This window comes from Herpailurus yagouaroundi, unplaced genomic scaffold (assembly GCF_014898765.1).
Source record: "Herpailurus yagouaroundi ecotype Mexico unplaced genomic scaffold, PumYag 184, whole genome shotgun sequence".
Classification (NCBI taxonomy): Eukaryota; Metazoa; Chordata; class Mammalia; order Carnivora; family Felidae; genus Herpailurus; species Herpailurus yagouaroundi.
In genome coordinates this window covers 36,507,549-36,529,349 of record NW_024412415.1, presented here as the reverse complement: position 1 = coordinate 36,529,349, position 21,801 = coordinate 36,507,549, and the positions used below count along the sequence as shown (strand labels likewise).

Genomic DNA, 21,801 nt, shown 5'->3' with positions numbered 1-21,801 from the left:
CCCAGGCACCCCTAAAGATTTTATTTTTAAGTAATCTCTACACCCAGTGTGGGGCTTGACCCATAGCCCCAAGATCAAGAGTTGCATGCTCCACTGACTAAGCCAGCAAGTTGCCCCTCCATTGCTCTACATTTTTAACACTTGGTATTGTCAGACTCTTAATTTTTGCCAGTGTGAAGGGTGTGATGGTATGCCATAATTTTATTTATTATTTAAAAAAAAATTTTTTTTTCAACGTTTATTTATTTTTGGGACAGAGAGAGACAGAGCATGAACGGGCGAGGGGCAGAGAGAGAGGGAGACACAGAATCGGAAACAGGCTCCAGGCTCTGAGCCATCAGCCCAGAGCCCGACGCGGGGCTCGAACTCACGGACCGTGAGATCGCGACCTGGCTGAAGTCGGACTCTTAACCGACTGCGCCACCCAGGCGCCCCTTTATTTTTAATTTTTTTTTTTTTTTTTGGTATGCCATAATTTTAATTTGCATTTCCATGATGGCTCATTAAGTTGAACATCTTTTCATAGATTTGAGTTTTCTTTCTCTTCTCTTTTTCTTTTTAAAGTTTATTTTGAGGGTGGGGAGGGACAGAGAGAGAGGGAGAGAGAATCCCAAGCAGAATCTGTGCTGTCAGCATGGAGCCCCACATGGGGCTCAAATCCATGAACCGTGAGATCATGCCCTGAGCCAAAATCACGAGCCAGACGCTTAACTGACTGGGCCACCCAGACACCCCCATTTGAGTTTTCTTCATATGATGTGCCTGTTCAAGTTGTTTGCCCAGTTTTTTTCTGCTTTTCTTACTGATTTTTAGGAATTCTGTATGTTTTGGAGACTGGTCCTTCAGTTATACCTGTTACAAGTTATGTTCTTGGCTTGTTGGTGCTTGTTGATCAACAGAATTTCTCAGTGTTAACATAGTTGAATTTATCAACCTTGGGTAGTACTTATTGAATCTTTTTTTTTTTTTTTTTAATTTTTTTTTCAACGTTTATTTATTTTTGGGACAGAGAGAGACAGAGCATGAACGGGGGAGGGGCAGAGAGAGAGGGAGACACAGAATCGGAAACAGGCTCCAGGCTCCGAGCCATCAGCCCAGAGCCCGACGTGGGGCTCGAACTCACGGACCGTGAGATCGTGACCTGGCTGAAGTCGGACGCTTAACCGACTGCGCCACCCAGGCGCCCCATTATTGAATCTTTTTAAAGAAACCCTTTTCTAGGCTATGTTAAAGATGTTCTCGAATATGATCTACTAAGAGCTTTCAAGTTTTAACCTTTCACAGATGCTCTTTATTTGGGATAGACTTCATGTATAATGGGAGGTCCCATCCCAAATGGATACTTCCCATTCTTTCCCATCCCAAATGGATACTTGATTGTCCTAGCACTGATTTTGAACATTTCGTCTTTTCTATACTGATCTCAGTGCCACATCTGGCCTATATCAAGTATCCATATTTGTGTAGGTCTGTTTCTGGCCTTGTTCGTCTGTTCTATTGGTCTGTTCCTGTACTTGTAACATACTCTTTTTTTTTTTTTTTTCAAATTGAAATGCTTTTATTAGAATACTAATAATTGAAGATAGAAGAAAACCATACACACGGAAAAAGAAAAATACTCAGAAATGCTATTTATAGATTAGGCAAATTACAGAAAATTTCTTCAGTGTATGCAAAACGTAAACATTTTCCCTGGGATTCCTCACAGATGGCACAGTCCACAAAGACTTATTTGGAACAAGAATCTATCAAGTAGTCTACAGTATAGCCTCTAAAATGTTTCTTAACTTCCTACATTAAACTTAAAGTTCCTAGCACACCCAAAATTTTCTATGCAAAAAACTAAATGGCTCCCAATCATGTTGCATACTTTTTTTTTTTTTTTTGTAATTTAACTTTATTTTTTATTTTTTAAAATTTACATCCAAATTAGTATATAGTGAAGCAATGCTTTCAGGAGTAGATTCCTTAATGCCCCTTACCCATTTAGCCCAACCCCCCTCCCACAGCCCCTCCAGCAACCCTCAGTTTGTTCTCCATATTTATGAGTCTCTTTTGTTTTGTCCCCCTCCCTGTTTTTATATTATTTTTGTTTCCCTTCCCTTGTGTTCATCTGTTTTGTCTCTTAAAGTCCTCATATGAGTGAAGTCATACGATGTTTGTCTTTCTCTGACTGCCTAATTTCACTTAGCATAATACCCTCTAGTTCCATCCACATAGTTGCAAATGGCAAGATTTCATTCTTTTTGATTGCCGAGTAATACTCCATTGTGTGTGTATATATATATATATATATATATATATACCACATTTTCTTTCTCCATTCATCCATTGATGGACATTTGGGCTCTTTCCATACTTTGGATATTGTTGATAGTGCTGCTATAAACATTGGGGTGCACATGCCCCTTAGAAACAGCACACCTGTATCCCTTGGATAAATGCCTAGTAGTGCAATTGCTGAGTTGTTGGGTAGTTCTATTTTTAATTTTTTGAGGAACCTCCATACTGTTTCCCAGAGTGGCTGCACTGGTTTGCATTCCCACCAGCAGTGCAAAAGAGATCCTCTTTCTCCGCATCCTCGCCAACATCTGTTGTTGCCTGATATGTTAATGTTAGCCATTCTGACAGGTGTGAGGTGGTATCTCATTGTGGTTTTGATTTGTATTTCCCTGATGATGAGTGATGTTGAGCATTTTTTCATGTGTCAGTTGGCCATCTGGATGTCTTCTTTGGAGAAGTGTCTATGCCTGTCTTTTGCCCATTTCTTCACTGGATTATTTGTTTTTTGGGTGTTGAGTTTGATAAGTTCTTTATAGATGTTGGTTACTAACCCTTTATCTGATATGTCGTCTGCAGATATCTTCTCCCATTCTGTTGGTTGCCTTTTAGTTTTGCTGATTGTTTCCTTCACTGTGCAGAAGCTTTTTATGTTGATAAGGTCCCAGTAGTTCATTTTTGCTTTTGTTTCCCTTGCCTCTGGAGACGTGTTGAGTAAGAAGTTGTTGCGGCCAAGGTCAAAGAGGTTTTTGCCTGCTTTCACCTTGAGGATTTTGATGGCTTCCTGTCTTACATTTAGGTCTTTGATCCATTTTGAGTTTATTTTTGTGTATGGTATAAGAAAGTGGTCCAGGTTCATTCTTCTGCATGTCGCTGTCCAGTTTTCCCAGCACCACTTGCTGAAGAGACTGTCTTTATTCCATCGGATATTCTTTCCTGCTTTGTCAAAGGTTAGTTGGCCATATGTTTGTGGGTCCATTTCTGGGTTCTTTATTCTGTTCCATTGATCTGCGTGTCTGTTTTTGTACCACAGTTTTGTTTTGTATTTCTAAACTGTTTCTTGGTTATATTCCTTGTTGATAATGCCTTTTATTATTTTCTTCTTGGTTTCCTATTTTGCTTAGGATCACCAGTATAATGTTGATAGAAGTAGATAATGGCCATCCTTATTTTGTTCCTGATATCAGAGGAGAAATGTTTAGGCTTTCCCTGTTAAGTATGCTGAAGGTTTTTGTAGGTACCTTGTATCAAATTAAGGAAGTTTTCTTCAATTTCTAGTTTACAAAGACTCCTTTTGAGACATGAATAAATATTGAATTTTTATGGATTTCTTGAAGCATGGTTGATTATATTAACTGGCTGTCTGATATTAATATTGGATTTGTCTTTGCTTTCCTGGGATATGCCTAACTTGATTACAGCATATTATGATGCTGTTTTTTGTTTGCCAGTATTTGTTTGTAATTTTTGCATACCAGTTCAGGGGTAAGATTGGCTTAAGATTTCTCTTTCTAGTCTGGTCCTTACCAGGATTTTTGGTTTCAGAGTTATGCCAGCTTCATAAAAAGAATTGGGAAGAATTTATTTAAGATTCCTTGAGTATTTGGGAGAACTTGCTGGTAAAGCTCTGGAGTTTTCTTTGTGGGAAGATTTTTTTTTTTTTTTTTTTTTAGAGTCATTGTGCTTTGTTTTTTAATGGGACCATTTAAATTTTCTATGTCTTCTTGAGTAAGTTTTGCTGAGTTAAATATATTTCTAGGATATTTTTTCAATTTCATCTGTATTAAAAAAAATCCTCTTACTGTTGTAATGTTTGTAGCATTGGTAGTTTTTGTCCCTGTTGTCATTTCTGATCCCTTTCCCTTTCTTTTACTCAGCATTCTTGCCAGAGGATTGGCAACTTATAGTTTTTACAGAGACCCAACTTCTGGCTTTGTTGGACCTTTCCAATATATATTTTCTTTTATTTCTCATTTCTATTATTTTCCCATACTTGTTGTAGGTTTATTTTGCTATTTTCCTATTTTCTTGAATAGACAATTCCCTATTTTTTTTGTTATACCTATTTAGGGTTATAAATTTCCCTGTCAGATATTGCTTTAGCTGCATCTCATAAGTATCTTGTTACAGTCTAGTTCAAAATATTTTCTATTTAGTTATTTGTCACATGGTTTATTTAGGACTGTGTTTTATTTTTTATTTTTTTATTAAAAATTTTTTTAATGTTTATTTTTGAGAGAGAAGGAGACACAGAGTGTGAGTGGGAGAGAGGCAGAGAGAGAGAGGGAGACACAGAATCCGCAGCAGGCTCCAGGCTCTGAGCTGTCAGCACAGAGCCGGATGCGGGGCTCGAACTCACAAACTGAGAGGTCATGACCTGAGCCGAAGTCAGACGCTCAATAGACTGAGCCACCCAGGTGCCCCAGGACTGTGTTTTAAAATTTACAACTCTTCTGAGGATTTCATTTGTATGTTAATTATCTGTTGTGGCATAACAAGTTAAGCCCAGAGCGCAGTGGCTTATTACCGTTTACAGTTTTTGTGTGTCAGGAATTCAGGAGCAGTTCAGTTTGGCAGTTCTGCCTCAGTTCCTTTCCATGTGGATTTTTCCATGGAGCTTTTAAAATGTTATAGTATGACCACTGGAATTCCTGAGGAAGAAAATGCTAGGTAGCAGCCATGTTACTGTTTTTGAATTAATCTCAGAAGTCACACAGCCTTACTTTGTTGCATTTTGTTGAAGAGACAGTTACAAAGGTCCATCCAAGTTCAATGGGGAAAGAACATAGGGAGTGTGAACATTACATTGTAGAAGGATATGTGAGATGGGATATATATTGGTGTGAAGGATACCATTTGTTACTCCTAGTCATCTTTTTATTACTGGCTTCTATTTGAAAAGAACATGATATTACAATGTCAGGACTCTTTTCTTTTCTGGATCTCCAATTTACTTGTCTATTAACTTTTTTTCTTAGGTGATCTTTTTAAAAATATTTTTTTTCTTTTATTATGGGTAATTTTTTCTTCACTGTTCCAGTTAGTTTCAACTGTGTTTTACAATTTTATAAGCTGTTTTCTCTATCTTCCAAGTCATTTTGTATAGTTCTTGTTCCTTTCAAATATTTTCAGGCATGTTTATTGCTTTCAGCATTAGTAAGCAGTTATTTTATGTTTTGTGTATGATCATTTACAATATCTGATATTTTAGTACATCTGGTTTTTTTTTTTTGATGAGAATATTAACTTTGTTGTTTTTTTAAAAATATAATTTGTTGACAAATTGGTTTCCATACAACACCCAGTGCTCATCCCAACAAGTGCTCTCCTCATTGCCCATAACCCACATTCCTCTCTCCCCCACCCTGTAGATCTGTTTCTAACCTTTGTTTGCTTGTTGTCGTTGATGGTGTTTTGCTTTCTTTGTGCTTGGTCTAAGTAATGCCCTTTCTTGGGACATTATTTGTGACATTTGCACAGGCATGTTCTAGATGCCTATAACCTGTTTGTTTGTTTGTTTGTTTGTTTTTTGGTCATACAAGTGATGTGAATTAGGGCCACAAATCTGTGTGTGTAGTCTAGTGGTGCCTTAGATGGTGGTGTGTCTTATGGTTACAACTCAAGGCAGACTGTGCTCTGTGCCACCTGGTTTTTGTAAGGTTGAAAGCTAAGAATGGTTTTTACATTTTAAATGATTGGCAAAAAAAGAATATTTTGTGACATGTGAAAATTATATGAAACTCAAAATTTCAGTGCCCATAAATAAAGTGTTATTGGAATGTAACATGCTCATTTGTTTCTGTATCGTTTGTGGCTGTTTTCAGGCTACAACAAAGGAGTTTGAGTGGTTGTAGCCTCCAAAGCCTCCAAAGCCTAAAGTGCTTACATCTGGTCCTTTACTGAAGAAGTTATAACTTGACAGGAACTCTGCTTTCCCCTTTTCTGTTACAGTTCAGTGCCAAAGCAACTTTCTTTGCAGTTTTAAGGGGGTGGGTTAGAATGGAACAGGTTTTCTTTGGTTGATTTAATGGGTTACAGTTGTATGGTATAGGGTGTCCTATCAGACTTACTGCCTTGGGTGGGCCCTGGGCTACTATCTTTATGAGACTGTGATAATCAAAGTCCAAGTTTGGTTTTGATTAGCGGCTAACCTGGCTTCAGCACTCTGCTTTCTTCTCTGAATTCCTGCCCTTTCTTATGTTTTGACCTTATGGTTCCCTACTATCTTGTCACTTTTTGATACTTTTAAGAATATGTGTTTTCTGTTTTATTTAGTTTTGAAAATCTCATTGCTTTGTTCCAAATAACTGGCCATATTATTGGAGATTGATGTTATTTTTTGTTTATTATTTGGCTTATTTTGAGAGAGATAGCGAATGGGAGAGGGGCAGAGAGAGGGTGACCGAATCTCAAGCAGGCTCTGCACTGTCAGCACAAAGCCCAGTGGAGGGCTTGAATTCATGAATTGTGAGATCATGATCAGAGCCGAAATCAGGAATCAGATGCTTAACTGAATGAACCACCTAGATGCTTCAATATTATTTTTTGAATATGAAGAAATTAAGGCTCAGAGAGCTAGACTAGCTTGCTTCAAAATTATATTACTAGTAAGTAGCAGACAGAGACTTTGACTTTAGAAAGCTTATTTGTGATCTAGAGTGTGAACACTTAGGTTTGTACGTTCTTTTCCATGTTCCCAGTACGGTCTTAGGGATTTCAGCTGCTTGGGCAATGCAGGAGAAGTCTCAGTTATAGAGGACAAGAAAGGCATAAGATACTCAAAAGCTGTTTGTTGGGAGAAACTAACACCATATGTAGATACACAGAACTTAAAAATGTTGAAAAAGAAATGGAAAATTTTGTTGGCTGTACAAAAGGTGATAAAATTCAGCAAATATGCCACATTAACGTCTGTAAATCAAAGATGAAAGTACACCTTTTAATTGTGCACCTACTTTGTAAGAGTCATTGTGTTTTTTTGTGAATTTTTTTTTTTTTAAAGTTTATTTACTTTTGAGACAGAGACAGAGGATGAACGGGGGAGGGTCAGAGAGAGAGAGGGAGACACGGAATCTGAAACAGGCTCCAGGCTCTGAGCTGTCAGCACAGAGCCCGATGGGGGGCTCGAACTCACGAGCCGTGAGATCATGACCTGAGCCGAAGTCGGACGCTTAACCGATTGAGCCACCCAGGTGCCCCGAGTCATTGTTTTTTTTTATGTCTAGTATCACATTTAACTTCATAGCAACCGTGACTTAGGTGATCATGGTGATTTCTTTTAACTGCATGCAAACTTTTAGGGAAGGTGGCTTATTATTTATGTAGGACTCTACAACTAGTAAGTGCTAAAAGTAGGATCTGAACCCCTGTGTGACTATAAAGCCCATATTTCCCCCATAAAATTATTTTGGAAAAAGTCTCTAAATGGTTAATGGAGATTTCATGAAATCTATGGTTAACATTTCTGTACTTGTGTGACAATCCCTTAGGCTTTCATTTAGAGGTTAGTCTTATTTTAGACAATTCAAATAAGTATTTGGTTTCTAAGGCCGCATGGATTAGAAGCAGCAGTGAGAACAGAGGGGCATTTGTAGGTTGTTAGGCTGAAAGGATGAAAAGCTTTTCTATAAACTAAAAGTAAGCCAATCTGTTGATACTGAGATAGGGACAGAGAACTTTGCTTATGTGTGTCAGTAGTTTTTATGAATATCACTATCATATAAAAATTGACATTTACTACAAGATTCCAGATTCTTAAGAAATGTGTGAATTATATTCAGTATACTCTGCTTTAAAAGATATAAAGTTAGAAATATGTTGTGGAGGGGTGTCTGTGTGGCTTGGTCGGTTGAGCATCCAACTTTGTCTTAGGTCGTGATCTCACGGTTTGTGGGTTTGAATACTGCATCAGGGTCTGTGCTGACAACTTAGAGCCTGGAGCCTGCTTCAGATTCTGTGTCTCCCTCTCCCTCTGTCCCTCCTGTGCTCGTGCTTTGTCTTTCTCTCAAAAATAAACATTAAAAAAAAAATATGTTGTGGAAATAATTTCATCCAGAGTATTTGAAAACAACTTCTAGTGCTTAATTAAAGAGCTGAAATTCCAGTGTTGGAGAAGTTGGATTTCTAGAATGACTTCTTTAAAAATTCAGAACAGCTGAGATTTTACTGATGTACTGGTAAATAATTTGTGACTCGCTATATATCTAATTGCCATGCAGTAAAATAATGATTAACTTGAACTTTTATTTTTACATAAAACTGTTAACTTACCATGAATACTTATTCCTTATAAGTTATTAATTTACAATTGTTATCTCACAGCATAAAAAAAAAAAGAATCCCACTTAAGTCATTGGCACAATATGGTTTTTGACACATAGTGAATGAAGGCACCCTTTTCATAGGATCAAAACCTAAGAAAACTTTTAAGATTAAACTTTTTTTTTTAATGTTTATTATTTTTGAGAGAGAGAGAGAGAGAGATGGAGCAGGAGCAGGGGAAGGGCAGAGAGAGAGGGTGACACAGAATCTGAAGCAGGCTCCAGGCTCTGAGCTGTCAGCACAGAGCCCGACGCAGGGCTTGAACTCATGGACCATGAGATTATGACCTGAGCTGAAGTCGGAAGCTTAACCAACTGAACCACCCAGTTCCCCAAGATTAAACTTTTCTATAAATGATCTGGCAATATTGTGTTGATAAAAGTCAAGATCTTGAAGGAATAAAAATGATACATTTTTCCGTAATGTTTGACTTTTGAGGCAATAAGGCAATATTTGATGAGTGCGTATTTTGAAGTATTAACTTAGTTGTTTGCTGTGCTACTGTTCTAATGAGAACAAAATTTTAGGCTTTATTCTTGAGCAAGTTGGTAAGGGATGCTCTTATCTGAACGTACTTGTATTTTTGGAATGCTGTTTCTTTGTAGAAATGTACCACATTGGTCAGAGAAGGGAGACTGGATAACTATGGATAAATGAGCACAGAGCTGTCAATGTAAGTAGAAAAATCAACTTGTAGCACATGTTTTGTTGATGGAAATCAATAAAGCTACTCTCTTTGTAGATAATATTTGAAGAGCAGAGGTTTTCACTTTAATAAGCTTACATAGAGTTAAACATTTGAATTTTCCCAACTCAAGGAACAGTTGCAACACTCAGGGAAAATAGCCTACTGGTGTGGGCAAAAAGATAAATAATAGAAAGTACCATGTTACTGTTTTGTTCATGGACCAGAAGTGCTCTCATTGGTCAGCGATGCTTCTGAATGCCTTATGTCAGTAGTGCCAAGGCTGAGAAGTGTATGTGATGCAGATTGTAAAGGGCTGGGTTAGAGAGGGGAAAATGTGTCAGAGTGGCAAGTGACAAGTATGTCAGGTTACATTTTTGAGTGTGTTGGAAAGGAGATGCCTGACTGTGGTAAGAGTAGAAATCAGAAATTATCACAGTTGAAGGGATGGAAGAGAAAGGAAGTTGTGTATATTTCAAGCTCTGATGGAAAAAGAAAGCCATGCATATACTAGGCACAGAGGGATGGCATTGTATTTCTTAGGCAATGGCAGAAAACTAGAGTAAGTATCATATAGAGTTCACTATAATACAGTGTCAAGTTTTAAGGTATATTGGTAATTGTATATCAAAAACTGCTGTATAGTTGTACTAGTTTGCTAGGGCTGCCATAACAAAATCCCACAGACTGGGTGGCTTAAATAACAGAAATTTATTTTTTCACAGTTCTGGAGGCTGAAGGTCCAAGATCAAGGTGTTGACAGGTTTGGTTTCTCCCGAGGTCTCCTAAGCTTGCAGATGTCCACCTTTTCACCGTGTCCTTGCATGGCCTTTTTTTTTTGGTGTCTCTTCTTTTTTTAATAAGGATGTCAGTCCTATTGGATGATCTCATTTAGCCCTAGTTACCTCTTTAAACATCCTATCTCCAAATATAGCCACATTGGGGGTTAGGGCTTCAGCATATACATTTTAGGGGGATACAATTCAGCCCATAATAGTAGTGTAAATCCAAATATCAGAACAGAATAGAAGCTAAATCTTGTCTAGAGAAAGCCATAGTGGAAAAGAGTGTAAGAAAGAGAAGACAAGTATAGGATAGTTTTGATGGATTGGTATATTGGTTTATTCATGTCATAATAGCATATCTCATATCAATTTTTTGCATATTCAGAAATAATGGATGCTGTTGAATGTTGTATTATAGATTCACTATTGTCTCTCAGAGTGTCAGACTCTATACTAGGTTTCTTTGTGGGTTTTTTTTTTTTTTTTTGAGGGGGTATCTAGGAATCAGCTAAGTAGTCAAAGAGGAGGGTGCAATGGAAATACCGTAAGCATTGTAAGGATAAAATTATTGATAAACAGAAATCAGAAAATAGTGGTTTTCTTTGTCCAATCACAGTTGAGCAACTTAAAATTTCTTATAGGTATGAAAATATTTGCAGATAAAGATGTATGTCTAATGTTAATTTATGCCATGGCTGTGTATTGCTAAAGGTTTAGAAAACACTTTGAAATTTGAGTTAAAAAATTAAAGTTATGTTTGTTTTCTTCATTTGTACAGATTGAAAAGGTGGTATCCTATTAATTAAAAAAAAGTTTATTTATTTTTAGAGAGCTAGTGAAAGTGCATGCACACGTGGGTAAGGGGCAGAGAGAGGGAGAGCGAGAATCCCAAGCATGAGGTGCTCTATCCTACCAACCGTGAGACTGTGAACTGAGCCGAAATCGGGAGTTGGCCGCTCCTCTTAACTTACTGAGCAACCCAGGCACCCCTCTATTAATTAATAGTATTAACAAGTTTATTGGTGTGGCTATGTGCCTTAAGCTTTGCTTTCATTCTCATTTCTAGTGAAGATGACATAAACTATATGGAACATGATTAATTTTTTATTATTGTACAGGAATGTCTAGTCAAATCTAAATTTTCATTAGTTAATTTTGGATTTCAGCTTTTATGAGTAAAGGGCAGGTGATATGAGGGTAAGTTTTTATTTACAGTTGTTTTGGGGCTACAAGGGCAGAGTTGGGTAGTTGGGAAAGAAACCATAGGACCTGCAAAGTTTAACATACTTACTGTCTGGCCTTTTACAGAAAAAAATTGTGGACCTCTGCACAGACCATGATTAAATGCCAATGAATAATATTGTGAGTTAAATAATTTGTACAGGTCACACAGCTACTTTATTTTTGGCTATCCTTTTTCTTAACTTTTTGGAGAGCCTTTTAATTTCAGCAGACTGTGGTACCAAATTTACATATTACTTGTCATTGTTGGCATTTCCAGTTTGTTGCTTTCTGTTAGAAAGCACCTCAATTCCATCTGTAAAAGGTCACCAAAATAGAGGAAGATTATATCAGTGCTGGGTTTTGTTTGTTTTTCTGGCTCCGTAGGGAGCTTTTGCTATAAAATCAATGCCATGCTAGACTCTTGCTAAACAGCTAATCCCAGCTATAGTTCATGTATTTGTTTCAATCAAATGATTTCTTTGTCTCTTCCTTATCTAAATTTCTTTTTTCAGTTTTTATGAGACTGTCATTGATATTTTAATTTAGATTCCCTTGAGATATGAATAAAAGTGATACGTTGGCTCTGTGGAATAAATTTAGAAGAGCAGGGGGTATGCTTAGATCTAATGACTGTAGCCAAATGCATGACTTGGCTGTGCTTTTTTGATGTTCCATGGATCCTTATTGCAGTGGTAGTTGGTTGAGGTAGGTATACTTTCTAATTGATTCATCATTGATTTTTAATTATCTGTGGTAAATGTTGCAAGTTGTTGATCTTGATATAGGTACCTCTTTAGAGGTAAATACAAATTTATGTAAGGTCACTCTTGTTGGGTGGTTAGTAGTGGCTTAGCTTTAACTTCTGGGAACAAATGGTTTGCTCTATCTCCATAACGTCTTAAATATTTATATTATTGGAGAATGATCCTATAAAAATAGATTACTAACCATGAATGATTTATAATAGGAAAGATGAGTTGTCTGTTTATAGGTAGGTAATGGAATACTCAACAATAACTTATTTATCTTTCACACCTCACCCCATGAGGAGATTGGGGTAACATGCCCAGATGCAACTAGTCACAAACATCAATCAGATCTAGAATGGTCACATATGATTTCCATGGTTTCAAATCCGTAGGTCATTTCTCTATTCAACTTCATTTGCTGCTGCTTGAAATACTTTTCCTTCATGAGCCTTCATTTTTCTGGTGGTTTTCCTCTGCTTCGATATACCATCTAAAGCACGTTGTTTATCTGCTGTTCTTCAGTTTCTTCATTTGAAAATTGTGATAATAGTGCTGTTTAGCTCCACAAAATTGTTCTAAGATTGAATGACTAAAATGAATAGTTTGGCACATATCAAGTATTGTTTTTTTTTTTTTTTTAATTAAAAAAAATTTTTTTTAACGTTCATTTCTGAGAGAGAGCCCAAGTAGGGGAGGGACAGAGAGAGAGGGAGACACAGAACCTGAAGCAGGCTCCAGGCTCTGCGTGCACTGTCAGCACAGAGCCTGACGTCGGGCTAGAAGTCACAAGCCGTTAGATCATGAACTGAGCCGAAGTCAGACACTTAATCAACTGAGCCACCCAGGTGCCCCACATATTAAATATTCTAAGGGTTAACCATTATTATTATTATTATTACTACTATTGCTGTTATTACTGTGTGTTTTAAGTCATTAGCTGCTCTATTTTTGACTCTCATTCTTCTCTGCAGGACCCCTAACCACTGATGACCCATAGGGCTTAGTCATAGTTCTTCTCTATCTGCTGTGTGTTTGTACGTGAGTTCATCTAGTCTGATTGCCTAAAGTGCCATCTATATGCTGATGGTTAGCAGATGTGCCTTATCTTTAGCCCTTCCCTCGTTTGTTTTCCAGACTTGTCTATCTAGTTGCTTTCATAATATTTTCACTTGCATATCCTGTTAGAGTCCTAGACTTAACATGGCCAAAGACATATCACAGCCCCCAGCCCCTAACAGCAACAAACACACCAACATCAAATGAACATGAACAAACCTGTTTTTTCCCCAGGTTTCTATTTCTATCTTAGTAAATAGAACCACTATTTACCTGGTCCCTTTCAGTCAGATGAACCTAAGTGTTGTCTTTGTTCCCATATCTAATCAATTCATCATTGAGTACAGAATACATACCCAATCTGTCCATTTCTTTTATCCCCAGCTGCTACTATTTTATTCAACAACCATTACCTTTTGCCTAGACTGCTGTAATAGTCTCTTAACTGGTCTCCCAGCTTCTACTCCTTCTTCCCTCCCTCCTCTAATCCATTCTCTTTCAAGTAACTGGAGTAACCTTTTAAAAACATAAATCAGGTTATATTATTCCTTGTATATAAACAATAAAATAAAACAATACCCAGAGGCTAGTACATTAGAATGAAATCCCAGACTGTGAGGTACGATCCGACTCCTTTCTATCTCTAACCTCAACTTTCTCACCATTTTCCTTGTGGAATACTTTGTTTCAGCCATACTACCCTAACCTCCTTTCTGTTCCGCAACCATACCAAGTTTGTTTCTGATTTAAACATTTTGCATTACGTATTCCTCTTAGCCCGGAGTATTTCTCACATATGTTATCATAGTTGGCTTCTTCATTTCATACAGGTTTGTTACCACCTCCCTGAGGCTTCACTGCATGCTACTGATAACTAAAATAGCATACGTAAGTCCTCTAGTATAATGATAGACAAACTGCTGTCCACAGGCCAGATCCGGCAGGTGGCCTGTTTTTGTTCTGTCTGAGAGCTAAATATGGTTTTTACATTTTTAAACATTTAAAAGAGTAAAACAAAACAAAAACTCCACAAATATGTGATCCACAAAGCCTAAAATATTTATACTCTGGCTCTCTATAGAAAAAGACCATATGGTTATCCAAAATTAGTTCGTTCATTTGTTTCTTTGTTTTTGTTATTTATTTATTTATTTATTTATTTATTTATTTATTGTTTTGTCCTCAGGATGCTTAATTGTTGAAGAGTTTTAGAACATTGGTTAAATTATCTGGAATGGAGGAATTGAGCAATAGTTAATACAAGGAACATTAGTATTATTGAAGAGTAGAAAAACAGGGCAAATAAAAAATGTAGTAGGGACAAAGACTAAAGAGACTGTGGGACATCTCCCAAAGTGGACAAGAAGAGATGATCTGTTAGAAGGGTCTCCTGCTCACATGACTCTGAAAGTCTCTCAGAATCATTCATACAGAGGATTCAAATCTGAGTTTAAAGTATGCCTGTAAAACTACTCAAGTGATTAAGAGTATGGTTATCTGAAAAGTCATTCAGTACCTGAAAGATGTCATATTATAGAAGTGTGTTTCATAAACAGAGTAGTAGGGTTGAAAGATACCCCTAGGCCCACCCTTATAAATAAATGCTGAATTCTTTTTTTAAAAAAAAATTTTTTTTCAACGTTTATTTATTTTTGGGACAGAGAGAGACAGAGCATGAACGGGCGAGGGGCAGAGAGAGAGGGAGACACAGAATCGGAAACAGGCTCCAGGCTCTGAGCCATCAGCCCAGAGCCCGACGCGGGGCTCGAACTCACGGACCGCGAGATCGTGACCTGGCTGAAGTTGGACGCCTAACCGACTGCGCCACCCAGGCGCCCCAATAAATGCTGAATTCTTATTCCTCAAGCTTAAGAATGTGGAAAGTGAGGCTGAATCGCAGCATTTTGTATTTTATAGTCATTGAGCTTATCTATCTTGTCAACAAGACCTTCAAAATATTTGGACATTTATGGAGTTTGTAAGTGGATCAACTCCCCAAGTCTCTAATTCTTATTGAAAATTAAAGGAAGAAGTGCTCAGAAGAAGGTTATCTTAACTGAAGGGATAAAAATTTATGAATGTGTAAATTAAGAAAAAAAAGTCTCTCTGCTTTGTTCTCATATTTACTACTGGGTATATATAACATATGTTGCTACTCTCTTATATGTTTTTATTGTCTATCTCTACCTTTCCCTGCTTTTTTTTCCTACTTCAACAGCTTGATAAGTGGTTTATCACAAATTGTAAAATTGCTTCTGAATCTGTTTTATATTATTGATTCTATTGATAGTGGCTATTGTGAGGTAAAATACTTTATAATAGTTTCACATATTTATTCAACAAACATTTTTTGAGTACCAAACATTGTGTAGCAGATATAAAGACAAATACTCTGCTTCATCAAGCCTATAGACTGGTAGAGGAGACCACCAAATATGGACTAAGCAGTTGACAACACAATTTGGGAGTTCAGTGGCAAGGCTAAACTCAAACATCACTATTGCAAAGAAGCCTTCCTTTGGACCCCAGCGTACCTCCTAGTCTCCCTTTATTATTACCAGTTCCTGTGCTAAAGAAAAGCTAATACTGAGCTGCAGTGGGGTCAGAATTGATCTCTGCTCCATAAAAAGCTTATGATTTCATAGAGGAAATATGATATGTAGCTTTTCAACTATGACATGAAGCAGTTTATGAAAGGCAAAGTAGCATAGTGTTTAAGAGCACCAAGTCTAGGGCTAGACCACTGAGGTCCAAATCTTGGCTCTGCTGTGTAACTAGCCTGTAACCTGAGACAAGTGTCAGTCTTCATGTGCTTCAGTTTCTTGATTCGTAAAATGAGGATAGTAATATACATTTGATTAGGATTGTTATGAAGATTAAATGACTTAAGCACAGAGTAAATGCTGAGTGAGTGTGTTGCCATTATTGTCATCATCATGTTTCTTATTTGTGCTAAGTGTAGCATATTGGTTAAGAAATTGGGACCTGGTTTCTTTTTTTTTTTTCTTCAATATATGAAATTTATTGTCAAATTGGTTTCCATACAACAGCCAGTGCTCATCCCAAAAGGTGCCCTCCTCAATACCCATCACCCACCCTCCCCTCCCTCTCACCCCTCATCAACCCTCAGTTTGTTCTCAGTTTTTAAGAGTCTCTTATGCTTTGGCTCTCTCCCACTCTCACCTCTTTTTTTTTTTTTTTCTACCCCTCCCCCATGGGTTTCTGCTAAGTTTCTCAGGATCCACATAAGAGTGAAACCACATGGTGTCTGTCTTTCTCTGTATGGCTTATTTCACTTAGCATAACACTCTCCAGTTCCATCCATGTTGCTACAAAGAGCCATATTTCATTCTTTCTCATTGCCATGTAGTACTCCATTGTGTATATAAACCACAATTTCTTTATCCATTCATCAGTTGATGGACATTTAGTCTCTTTCCATAATTTGGCTATTGTTGAGAGTGCTGCTATAAACATTGGGGTACAAGTGCCCCTATGCATCAGTACACCTGTATCCCTTGGGTAAATTCTTAGCAGTGCTACTGCTGGGTTATAGGGTAGGTCTATTTTTAATTTTTTGAGGAACCTCCACACTGTTTTCCAGAGTGGCTGCACCAATTTGCATTCCCACCAACAGTGCAAGAGAGTTCCGTTTCTCCACATCTCTCCAGCATCTATAGTCGGGACCTGGTTTCTAACCCCAGATCATCTGTATCATCTTGGGAACATCACATAACATTTCTGAGCTGGTTTCTTCATCTTTAAATGAGGATAATAGCACACATTTCTTATTAAATGGGGTAATGCATATCAAGCATATAGCATAGCATATATTATCAATAAAGAGGCATTAGTCTTCCTAAAGCTGTGAATGAAAATGTTGTAGACTTTTAAAGAAATGAAGTGCTGCTGAGATGTAGCACATTCCTGAGCTCGTAAGAGTCATTAAGTGTGTGTTCACTTAAAACATTAATTATTTAGAGATTGGGAGCCTAGAGAGAAAGCTGTTTGATGTACAGTTTTCTTTCTGTGAGGACTGTGGAAGGGTAATTTGATAATCTTATAGGCAAATATCATTGAGCTAGTAAAATAAAATCTATGAATAAATGAGCTGGATAAAAAGCATGTATAGTTTTTTTTTCTAATTACAAATAGAATTTTTTTTTTTCCAGAAAGAGAGAGAGAGTGCAAGTAGGGGAGGGGCTGAGAGAAAGAGAGAGAGAGAGACAGGGGGAGAATCTTAAGCAGGCTCCACACCCAGCATGGAGCCCCGTGCGGGACTCAATCTCCCAACTGTGAGATCATGATTTGAGCCGAAATCAAGTTGGATGCTTAACTAACTGAGCCACCCAGGCACCCACAAATATAATTTTTTGTATTTTCATTAAGAATTGTAAAGAATTGTAAGATTCTTTTTCTGTAAAACTTTGTGCATCATATTGTAATTTTGAGTCAACTAGTTGGGTTTTCTCAGAGCAGAAACTTTGCTGTGTAAAACTATATAAAATTTTTTTTGTAGCCTTAAGAGATTTTTATTAGAATTAATAAACATTTTGAAGCTTTTGGAATTTTGTTAAGTGGATAAAAGCACAGAAACATCATAATTACATCATCCATATTGGTGTATTAAGAAAAAAATCTGAAAGTAAAAATAGAACTACCCTATAATCCAGCAATTGCACTATTAGGTATTTACCCAAAGGCTACAAAAATACAGATTCAAAGGGGTACACTATGGAGAGAGCCCAAGTGTCCTCTGGCTGATGAATGGATAAGGAAAATGTGGTATAGGGGCACCTGGGTGGCTTAGTCAAGCATTCGACTTTGCCTCAGGTCATGATCTCATGGCTTGTGGGTTTGAGCCCCATGTCGGGCTCTGTGCTGACAGCTCAGAACCTGGAGCCTGCTTCAGATTCTGTGTCTCCCTTTCTCTGCCCCTTCCCTGCTTGTACTCTGCCTCTCTTTCTCTGTCAAAAATAAACATCAAAAACAAAAGAAGATGTGGTATATATGTATATACAATGGAATATTACTCAGCAATGAAAAAGAATGAAACCTTGCCATTTGCAGTGATGTGGATTAGCTAGAGTATATTATGCTAAGCAAAATAAGTCGATCAGAGAAAGACAAATACCATATGATTTCACTTATATGTGGAATTTAAGAAACAAAACAGATGAGCATATGGGAAGGTAGGGGAAGAGAAGAGAGGGAAACAAATCATAAGAGACTTTTAATGATAGAGAACAAACTATGGGTTGATGGAGGGAGATTGGGGGGAGATGGGCTAGATGGGTGTTGGTTACTAAGGAGGGTACTTGTTCTGATGGGCACTGGGTGTTGTATGTAAGTGATGAATCACTGAATTCTGCTCCTGAAATCAATATTGCATGGTATGTTAACTAAAATTTAAATAAATTTATTACTTTTTTACATTTATTTATTTTTGAGAGAGAGTGGGGAAGGGGCAGAGTTTAGAAAGGGAGACAGAGGATCTGAAGCAGACTCTGCTGACAGTAGCAGGGCTTGAACTCAATGCAGAGCTTGAACTCAAGAACCATGAGATCAGGGGGTACCTGGGTAGGTCAGTTGGTTAAGTGACTGACTTTGGCTCAGGTCATGATCTCATGGTTTATGGGTTTAAGCCCTGTATCAGGATCTGCGCTGACAGCTCAGAGCCTGGAGCCTGCTTTGGATTCTGTGTCTCCCTCTCTCTCTGCCCCTCCCTTGCTTATGCTCTCTCTCTCTCAAAAATAAACTTAAAAAAAAAAAAAAGTGTGAGATTATCACCTGAGTTGGGCTTGAACTCATGAACCAGGACATCGTTACCTGATCCAAAGTCAGATGCTTAACCAACTGAGCCACTCAGGTGCCCCAAGAAAAAAATACTATTTACAAACACTGGAGAGCTATCTTATAGAGGGAGTGATTTTAAGTTATTTATGTTTTGGTCATAGTCTGGTCTCTGCATGGAGTCTTTTGTCTGTGAGATTAATTGTTGTTTGTATCAGCAGTTCTTTTTTATTGCCGTATTGTATTCCATTAATTAATTTTATTGTTGATAAGATTTTGATTGTTTTTATTTCTTTGGCTATTTTTAAATGAAGTAGCAGTGAACATTCTTGTATGTAGCTTTTAGTGGACATAGCCAATTTTGCTAGAGGTTTGGTAATATCCCATTGTGGTTTTTATTCTCATTTCTCAGATGACTAATGATGTTATATTAGTCAACTGATAATCCTAAACAGACAATTTGAAAATTGCCAGTGGTGTACAATAATATTTATTTGTTGGTCATGATTTTGTGGGTCTCCTGGCATAGCTCTTCCTTGTGTATCTCATCTTCCTACTGGGAGTAGTAGGCTAGATAATGCATATTTTGTGGCACAAATGCAAGAAGGCATACCTAACTGGGCAAGCATATTTTAAGATCATCACGTCTCCTGACCTCTCACTCTTGAAATTAAGTCATGTGGCTTAGTTCAAGGGATGAGGAGGTATACTTGACTGGACTTGAGGATAGGTAGTGAATAATTTTTTTTTTTTTTTAAAGAAGCCTCCACACCCAGCACAGAACCCAGAGTGGGGCTTGAACCCACAACCCTGAGAGCAAGACCTGAGCTGAGATCAAGAGTTGGACACTTAACCGACTGAGTCACCCAGGCACCCCAGGTAGTGAATTTTTTGAACAATAATCTAATTCACTGCAGATGTTGAATTCTTTTTCATATCTTTATTGGCCATTTAGGTATTCTCTTAAGAGCCATCTTCTTTTTTTTTTAATGTTTGTTTATTTTTGAAAGAGCGCAAGTGGGGGAGGGGCAGAGAGAGGGGGACAGAGGATCCGTAGTGGGCTCTGCTCTGACAGCAATGAGGCCAATGTGGGGCTCAAACTCACAAACTGTGAGATCATGACTTGAGCCAAAGTAGGATGGTCAACTGACTGAGCCACCCAGGTGCCCCAAGAGCCACCTTCTACATATATTACTCGGCACACTTACTCTATCAGCAACATTGATTAACTCCTTAGGAAAGAAATTTGATACTCATTTAAATTTTTAAATTTTATTTATTTATTAAATATTTTATTTTTTAAGTAATCTCTATACCCAACGTGGGGCTTGAACTTACAGCCCCGAGGTCAAGAGTCTCCTGTTCTACCAACTGAGCCAGCTAGGTGCTCCTTCTTGCTCCTATTTTTAAGGCCAGATATTGTTAAATTATTGTTGAGAACAGCTCTTACAGGAAGTTAAATAAAGTGGTGTATATAGATGAAAATAGATGAGAGGGTAGGAAAAAGGGAAAACAAACTATTAATAAAATGACTGCCTTAAGCAGTAAAAATGATTTCTAAAACACATGAATTAATGCGCATGTGGATTTATTTCTTTAACAAATATATTTTTGAGCTGTGGATACCCATGAAGAAAAAGACAAAAACGTTTTAGTGGGGAAGTCTTCCAATAGACAAAAAAACAAATAAATAGTAATATAATTCTAGGTAGTGTATCAAGTTCTATGATTAAAAATAGATCAGGACAAGGAGAATATAGCAGGGAAAGGGTGTTATTTTACATAGGTTAGGAAAGAAAATCCTCTCTGAGGAGTTGGCATTTGAGCAGACACCTCGGTGAATGAAAGAAGGTCCAGGTAGAGGGGGCAGGAAGGAAGTGTAAAGGTCCTAAAGCAGGAATAAGCTTAAATTCAAAAAAAGACCAGTGAGGGTAGAGGTGGAGTAGAGTGAGGGAAAGATGAAGTTAGGCTACAGTAAGAGGTTACAGTTTTATTCAATTGTGTTATGGAGAGACATTGAAAATTTTGGTAAGAGAGTGACGTGATCTGATTTACCTTTAAGAAGGGTTGACTCCCCTGTTAGGTGTAAACTAGACCGTAGTGGAGCAATGGATACAGGCATATCACACTCTTTCGCTAATTCAGATGAGAGAATGATAAGGGGCTTGAACTAGGTGGTATAGATGGGAATGGCAAAAATGGTTAGATTCGGGATATATTTTAATGGCAGACCAATAGTACTTATTGTTGGATTGGATATTGAAGAATTTCCTTATGGGGGAAGTTAGAACATTTCTTTAGTAATGCGTTAGTCAGGGTAGACTAACTGCTATTACTAAACAGCCTCCAAATATCAGTGATTCTACACAATAAAATTTTACTTCTTTTTCCATCATAGTCCAATGTAGATGGGTGAGGATGGGGTGATGGTGGGTGTTCTTTGTGTGGTCATTTGGGACCAGGGTTTTTCCATCTAGTGGCTCTGTATCCCATAGGACTTTAGAGCTTTCCCCTGGATCCTTTCCATTTTCTAGTAGACAAGGAAAGGCAGGCCCTCCCACCCCCTTTATTTAGGGGCTCTTATTGGCTCAGCCTGAAAGGACATCACCCCTGCCCACTTACCATTGGCCAAGGATTCAGTTGCATGGTCCCATATAATTAACTGCAAGGAAGGTTGGGAAATGCAGTCTAGCTGTGTGCCCAGGAAGAGGAGGAAATGGGTTTGTAAAAAGAGTAGAGACTTTTGAAAAAAAAAGAGTATTATAAAACACATAGTTGGAAAAGTTTAAAAATATAAATGTTTACATATTTAAGTAAGTTATATATTTACTTGTAAATTCAGTTTTAAGTACTAAAATATGAAGAAACATGAATATTAGCTCTTGAACACCACTTCCTCCAAATTATT

The 21,801-nt window shown here is 37.6% G+C and overlaps 1 protein-coding gene across 9 annotated transcripts in view; it reads left to right on the top strand.

The window, feature by feature from the left end:
- Positions 1 to 21,801, top strand: part of MYO9A (myosin IXA) — a 293,601-nt gene that overhangs the window by 12,787 nt on the left and 259,013 nt on the right. Inside the window, exon 1 of one of the 9 annotated variants that reach the window (XM_040493141.1) lies at positions 19,720 to 19,772. The exons of the other annotated variants lie outside the window; for them this stretch is intronic. The gene's annotated coding sequence lies outside the window, so the exon portion shown is untranslated. Of the gene's footprint in view, positions 1 to 19,719; positions 19,773 to 21,801 lie in introns of those variants that run through there. 9 annotated transcript variants of the gene reach the window in all.